Here is a 7,716-nt window from a genome sequence, read left to right as displayed (position 1 = left end):
AGATACAATTAAATGGTGTTGAAAAATCACATCAGTAGGAATTACTAGGTATTTTGGACTTTCGAGTTCTTGAGTTTGATCCAAAGCCTGTGGCCAGCAACACGAAGACGTCCTTGACTTTCATAACGTTTACACTGGACTCCTCCTGAAAAGTATGAACAAGGATTCAGGAACCCAAATTTAAACATCCCTGCTTTTCAAAGTCTTGGACTATATCTTGCCATTAATTCATTTTTCTTTGCTTACAGAGCTGGTGTGAAAACCTTATGGCATGTCTACACTATACAATGCAGAAATCCCTGCACCAGCTGGTGTGAGTACCCAGCATAGCACCACGCTGAGCCATTAGCTTGGGTCCTGGGAGTAGTATAGGTACATTAGCATGGCATTACGCCCAGGCTAATGAGCTCAGGCTAGCTCTGCATTATACTGCTTTGATCCAGAGCTAACTCCTTTGCAGCTCTGTATAGCCCCACACTGCAAAGAGTAAGCTTGTCTCTGCACTGCTGAATGTTATCTGTTCCATATATCACAATCCTGCTCCTGCGGACCCGCTGCTGTTTGAATGACATTTCTTTGTCTGAATTCTAAACACTCCAGTATGCAAAAATGTCTATTCCTAAACTGAACCTTGTTTATCTATCCACACATTGCAATCTACAAATAAACAGAGCACCTGCATCTCACCGCATTTCCTATCCTATACTGAATACTTCACATGCTTATATTGTGCCTGAAATAGAGATCTTTGAAAGAATCCCATTAATCATCAGTTAGCTCATGTGCCCTTAGTTTTGTGTGGAGAGGGAAGAATTCTGCATTTTAGTTTCATCACCCAGGTCAAAACTTTTTTCTTAAAACGAAACTTGTATATTCTCTCTCTGTTGACAGAAGCTCGTCTCTTGAATAAAAGGGAGTTGATCACTGAAATAGAAAAAATTTCATTGGCAAGACAGGTTGACTGACAGCCATTGCAATTAACTAGAAGATTTCAGTTGTTATGTATTTATGCATCATTGGCAACAGTGATTATTAGGGGGACATGCACATATATGTGCATAACTGTATTTGTTACTTAGCAGTTATACCATGTCATCACTCTTAAGAGATTTCTTTCTTCCTGCTTACCTATTCCAAACGACCAAACATATGTCTTTGATCTGCCTGAAAGGATAAGTATCTTACCAAGGGTTTGAGCACATGAATAGCTAAGCAAAGCTCCTGACACAGCAGAAAGCATTTGCACACACCTAAGACAAAGTCTAAATCCTGAAATGGAACAACCAGAATAGAAAACACCAAATGGAGCAAACTTGTAATTACCAACAGGAGCAACATCTTTCCTCATCAATCCTCAGGCATGCTTATATTAAGCCATAAAGGGTGAGACGATTCTGGAGGGACAGTGTTTCAGGCTTTTTTGTTTAATGCTTTGGAGCTAAATCATGCTTTCCTTTCCCAGGGGTGCACAAGACAATAAGAGGCCAGATGGAGCCCTCTTCCCCTCCCTACCACACCTGGGCAGGGGCCAGCCTCAGCGCGGTGCCCAGGGGAGTGCGTGGAGTGCTGGCAGCCCAGCCGGCAGCCCTGGGGAGTGCTCCCAGTCAGGCTGCAGGGCTCTTGTCAGCTCTCACTTACCCACAGACAGGAATGGCAGCAGAAGCAAATGTTCCCTCTATTGTACAGCCATACGTCAGGGCACCTCTGCCCTCACTGCAACACTTAATACATTCAAGGGCCACAATTCATCCCCTTTGAAGCACTGACATCTTTCCATACTGCAGGCAGCCATTATCTGGCTAGATATCCAGAGCCAGTCCTGCCTCCAAGCATAAACACCGAGCCATAGCAGGAGTCCCAGGGGGTGTGCCAAAGGAGCATGATATGCCTGAGCTCCCGAAGCAGCAACGGCTGCTGCCTGCCATGCTACCCAGGGATGGGGTTGCAGGTTCCCAGCAGGACACTTCAGAAGGTGCAGCCAGCAGCTGGAAGGACTTCAGAGGCATACCCTGTGAGAGAGGGACAGCACTTGCAAGGGAAACACATGAGACAAGCTTCCAGGGCTGCAAAACATCTCCCTGGAGCCCTAATAAACAAAGCAATTTAAGCCAAGAGGGCTTTATTCTGATCCGCGACGCAGCTGCACAAGCGGCAGCACACTGCAGGGCTGACAGGAGAAACAGAGGCTCAGCACAATACGCCAGTGGTACAACACCCCACTTGCCCACCACAACTTGACTCCAGTGTCAAAGGTGCACTGTGAAGTTCACTGGCTCCCAGAGTTAGCCCTGCACTCATAATCATGATGGCATGTGTGAGGGAACATACACGGAAGGGGACAACACAGGTAACGGGGTCAAATCATATTAATGAGGAGACCACCCTGAAGCACAGCAACAAGGACTGCCCTTGGCAGGAGCGCACAAAACATCTTGCTGCCCAGAGCGGACAGGAACAGCAGTCATTACAGCTACATCACACGCCACTTTAAGGAGATGCATATGCTCCGCGCACACAGCCAGCCAGACCCACTGCATGCTGCAGCGAGACCTGGGAACTCGTGAGGCCCTTTAGGACCGCTAGAAGAAGTGTGGTCTAAGTACGAATGGGATCAGCACTCAGCATGAGAAAGCTTTCTTACACCAATTAGCTGCAACTTGACTGTGCAGTACGAAGAAACCAAAACGTGGAGAAAAATAAACAAAAAGCTAGAAAGGGCTGCAATATTTTATGTCATTGATTTTACTTTCTCATTTTGTTTTGTTTTCATGGCACATAATGGAGAGACTACTTTAAGCCAAAAAGAGAATCTCAGAGTCAGTGCTGATTGTAAGAGAACAGAGATGCCCTGTCACTCTGCCTTCATTTTAGCACTGATTTCACTAACCATGTTATTCTCGGTACAGTAAAGTGCTGAGGCCAAGTCACTTGGTGCAACTAGCCTCTTCTGTTGCAGAAGAGGTCACAGCTACTCTCCAGATTCTCTCTCTTTCTCAGGGGAGTACTCTAGGAGTACTATATTTTACATCTAAAAGAGAGCAGGGCTAACACTTACTTTTCCTTGTGTGAAACAATACTATAACAGCCACTGCAGTGTTCACCAGCAAGCACCAGTACCTCACGTTGCAGCTATAAAATGCCCGCCTGCTCCTCCTGAGCTGCAGCACTGGCAGAGCCTGGAGCACAGCCACCCCAGGGCTTGAATAAAGACCCTGCTCTATTTTGTCTGACTTCTCATTTCTCTAGAGAGGAGGGGGATGTTCCACAGGCTCTTTCAAGAACAGCTAAACCAAATGGACAAAACACATCACAGGAGAACCTGGGAAGGAGCCATAGATCTCCAGCTTGACATGAGCTGGAAAGAATTCCCAAGTCTGGATGGCAAATTGCTCAGTGCACTTCATTTGTACTCAAAGATTTTCTTCACACTGCCACAGCACGAATTTCACCTATATGGAGCTCATTACAGGTTTTGCATGGGCATACTTAAGCCCCCCTTTCCTTTCTATTTCCTAATACTTACTCACCTTTACCAAAAGTTTAACATCTGTGTAGCCTTTATATTCTACAACAAACATTAAGGACAGGAGCCAAGTACATCGCACGGCACCTCTCAGGTGTGTTACCAATACAATGACAACCATGCCGATTACATTTCCACACCTGACTCCAAGAGCAAGGCTGCAGACCTGCTAAAGGTGAGCAAATACCACCGCTGTCAGCCAGAGCCTCTGGTGCTCTGCACCTTTATCTGGAGTTGTGCTCACTAAAAGGGGTCTGACGGAGTCAGCCAACCCATCAGCACTTCTGAAGGCTTCCCCTGGCCACTCGCTAGCCCAGTCCCCATGAAAGGAGCTGCTGATGTGCAGTTGACAGAGGAGGAACCAATCTCAGAAACGCAGCATGTTGTGGGGCAGAACTCTGCCCACACTACCAAATCAAATGCCACCTTCATACGCACAAACCAAGAGCACGTTTGACTGTTAAGAGGTACCTGGGGAAGGAGACTAGCATACAAAGAGGATAAAATTCTGCCCACCCAGCGTTCACTGAGAAGGGCTTTGTCCGTCGCTGTGGTTATTTGTTAAAATGCAAAATAAATCCGTTTTCTTGCTGTTGGCAGCATGGTCACCATTTCCTGTCCCCCTTCCCAAAGACCCTTAATAGCAAAGGTATTTCACAGGCAAACATTTCTTTTTTAAAAGGCAGAGCTCATCTTATTTTAGAACCCAGCATCTATGCCAAGACTTCACACTGTGCTGAATGCATTACAACATCTACCAAAAGTGCAAAATACATTTTAGAAATGGTCAGGCAATACACTGAATAGTTGTGGTTTCTGAAAACTTGCCAGTTTTAGTTAGAGGGTTTTTTTTTTTCCCCTGTGTAACTTATGGGCACATTGAAAAAGATATGCGTAAAGTGTTCTTGCAATCTACTATATCAAAGCAAGTAGATTTGCAAATGCTTTTATTCACTGAAGCACACCACATCCAGAACTACCCCTATATTTCCCTTATCCGTAATGTGCTGTTATTCCTTTTCAACATGAAATACCATATAAAGAAGTTATCTTTGACAGTTCCAAACACCAAAGTCTAGAATACAAGAATCTGGTTATTTGGGGCAATAGGATGCCGTGACAACCAGGGTAAAAGATACTAATTTTTTATTAATCTTGAAAAGAGGATAAGTTAGCCCCCCAGAAAAGAGAAGGAATCGCAATGAGCAAAATCTAGCCTGGGACGAGTCAGAATAATGAGTGGCTTGGTTGCTAGAAATACCTGCGAGTACTGATTTGCAGACTACTGCAAGCACCAACCAGGCAGAGGATTCAGGAATCAGATCCAGATCTCATAAGAAATCATGATCTGAATTTTTCCTGAATCTCAGCGTAATCCTGATTTGAGTTTGAAAATAGGCTGGGATGATTTTTTTCCCATCACATTTTAGTTATAGGCACTTCTGGTGAAAAAGAGCAGAGAGAAAAGCCAGCAAACCAGCAGGCAGCCTTTGTGAAAGAGACTGAAACAGGATCAGGGTTCTCCCTAAGGAGAGAAAAATAGCTGCAGATGAGTCGAGTAAGAGAGAAATCTAGACGAAAGCAGAAGGCAGCTTAAAAGATTTTTAAAAGCCCAGCAGCAAGTACTACTGGAACCCTGATTTCATTAAGCAGATCAAAGATGACAGATCAGAGGGCGTGAAACCAGAGCTGGTTGGTCATTTTCTGACAAAGTTGTTTTTCAAAAGAAAATGTCAATTAGTTGAAACCAAAGCCGTTGGCAGGAATATACACACTAACTTTGTCTGGAACATTTTCTTGGGTACAAGATGGAATTTCTGATCAGAGAAATCACGTCCCAAGAGCAGCCAACAACTGCATCACTAGGCCAGTGCCCTGGAACAGCATTCAAATCCCTGCACCAAAGGTGAGGAAATCCCCAAGCTAACAGTGACCCTTGACGGTGAGTCTACTTGATTTCACATAGCAGCCTGTGGATGCACCAGCCCCAAAGAGCTTCATTCTGGTGAACCTGTGCCCAAACTAATAAACCCTACTGCTCTTCTGATGTACCTGGATCATTTTCACAAAACTAACTCACACCAACCCTGTCTAGCATCTCTGCACCTACCTTCCCGCAGGAACTACCCTGAGTGTGTCTGGACCCCAAATTACACCCAGGCCACCGGCATTCTCATAGGCGGCACGTATGTCTAGAAAAATCCATACAGCTTGATATCACTCATTGTTTTGTTTAAATTTTGTCACTTCATTTTGAGAATGTTACTAGAATGCAAATTATACTCATGTATTTTCTTATTCACACAAAATTTATTAAAATTCATACAAACAAAAGTTATGAAGCTGAAAAAGCATTTTCTCATGACCAAAACAAGAAAATCAAGATGAGAATTTACTTCATTTCCTCATTCAACATTTTGTTCAAAGCTCTATATTCATGTGAACGCTTTGTGAACACTGATTTTACTAACACTCTGTTCTCCACTGGAAAGATGTTCCATCTGAGCTCTACAAGTTAGAATGCAGTCTGTGGTCACACCACAGATATATTTTTACCTTCTCTGCATATTTTTATTTTCGGTGTGTTTTCCGGTTTCTATTTTATCTTTCCTTCAAATTGTCCAGAGACCTCTACTAACAAACCTTATGAAGTTCCCCTAAACAGGAGACAGATACGGTTCATAGCAAAGATGAGATTGCATGTTAGTTCAGTACCGAAAATGGCTCCCAGGTGCATGCAAACACCTCAGGAAAGACTCAGTATGCGTATAGAGAACAAACACCTGCAGATTTCTACCCTTTCTTACTCAAAAATGCCTGGCTCGCATGATTCTTCAGTAGGTAAAACTCCTGAGGATTCACATGCCCTAAGCTGATTCCAGGTCTTGCTTGGAGTAATGGCTGCATTAGACACTTTCTTATGTATTGAAACTAGTATAGCTACTAATTTTGATAACAGTATTACTCACTCTTGCAACTTAGCATGCTAGTTTTTTACACCATAATTTATAGTTTGACCATTAGTCAGCTGTTAAATTATGTCTCATGATAAAATAAGATTTAGATCTGCTTCTTGAACAAATATGATCAAACTTACAAAAAGTGAAAGCAGATGGGAAGTTCTACTGCAAAATTGCTGCAGAAACAAAAAAGGAAAAAAATCAATGGTGTAATTTTGATGAAAATAAAATTCAGATGGAATGAGATAATGTGCAAATCATTTGGTGAAAAATACATCTCCAAATATGATTCAAGAGACATTTCAGTGCCATGGTTACACATTTAATTTCCAAAACCATGAAATGTTCCATTATTGTAATAGCTTTGATTGGCTGCGATTCTGCCAGCAAAACTACTACAGTATTGTTATAATGATAAATTTTGCTGCAAGAAAGGGCTATTATATAAGAATGACTCTTTCAGATATTTATAGAGAGAGAGTTTTTATTTATTTATTTTAAGAGGTTATAATGAGAGAGGCTGGATTGAAAACAAAGAAAGAAAGAAAATTGGGGCCAATCAATATAATGCTCTCAATTAGCCTAAGTTTTTCATATTTTAAATTGTTTTAGGGCTTCAGAAAAACACAGAAGGAATCTACAGCTTTTACTGTTTTTTTAAGTTGTGTGTTTTCACCTCTTTGTTATGACTATTCACTGATTCCTTTCTTCCTTCCTTTCTGCCTCCTCTCTCCTGTCCCCACTTTTCAGCCACCTGATAGTTTGGAAATGAAAATATATTTTCTTGTTATCTTTCTTTTTCTTTTTTTCCATCACTATCCAGGTAGGACAACAATTGCTCAGAAACAAACTATAAATATATTAATATTTAGCTAGCTAGCTACCCATCCATGTATATAGATAAACATTACATAAATGTGTGTATCATCTGAGTCAAAATTAATGACAAAGGTCAGGAAATACCAAACAATCCCACCATAATAATCCTCAGAAAGAATATCCAATAAATCTAATACTACATATGAAGTGCAATAAAAATTTAATGCAGAGACTCATTTTCATTTAAATTTCACAAGTGTTGTGGGAAATACCTTTCATCACCACTCCTGAAACCTGAGAGCAAAACCACCGCTTTGTGCTAGGAAATTCAAGTGTAAATTTGTAAAATAAATCTTCTTTAGTCCTTTGAGGGTAAACTAGATTAGTAGACAAAAGCAGCAGAAGTAAAAATAC

Source organism: Platalea leucorodia (assembly GCF_965183815.1).
Source record: "Platalea leucorodia genome assembly, chromosome: 8".
Lineage (NCBI taxonomy): Eukaryota > Metazoa > Chordata > Aves > Pelecaniformes > Threskiornithidae > Platalea > Platalea leucorodia.
The sequence above is the reverse complement of the archived record's forward strand: the minus strand, read 5'-3'. Positions refer to the sequence as shown.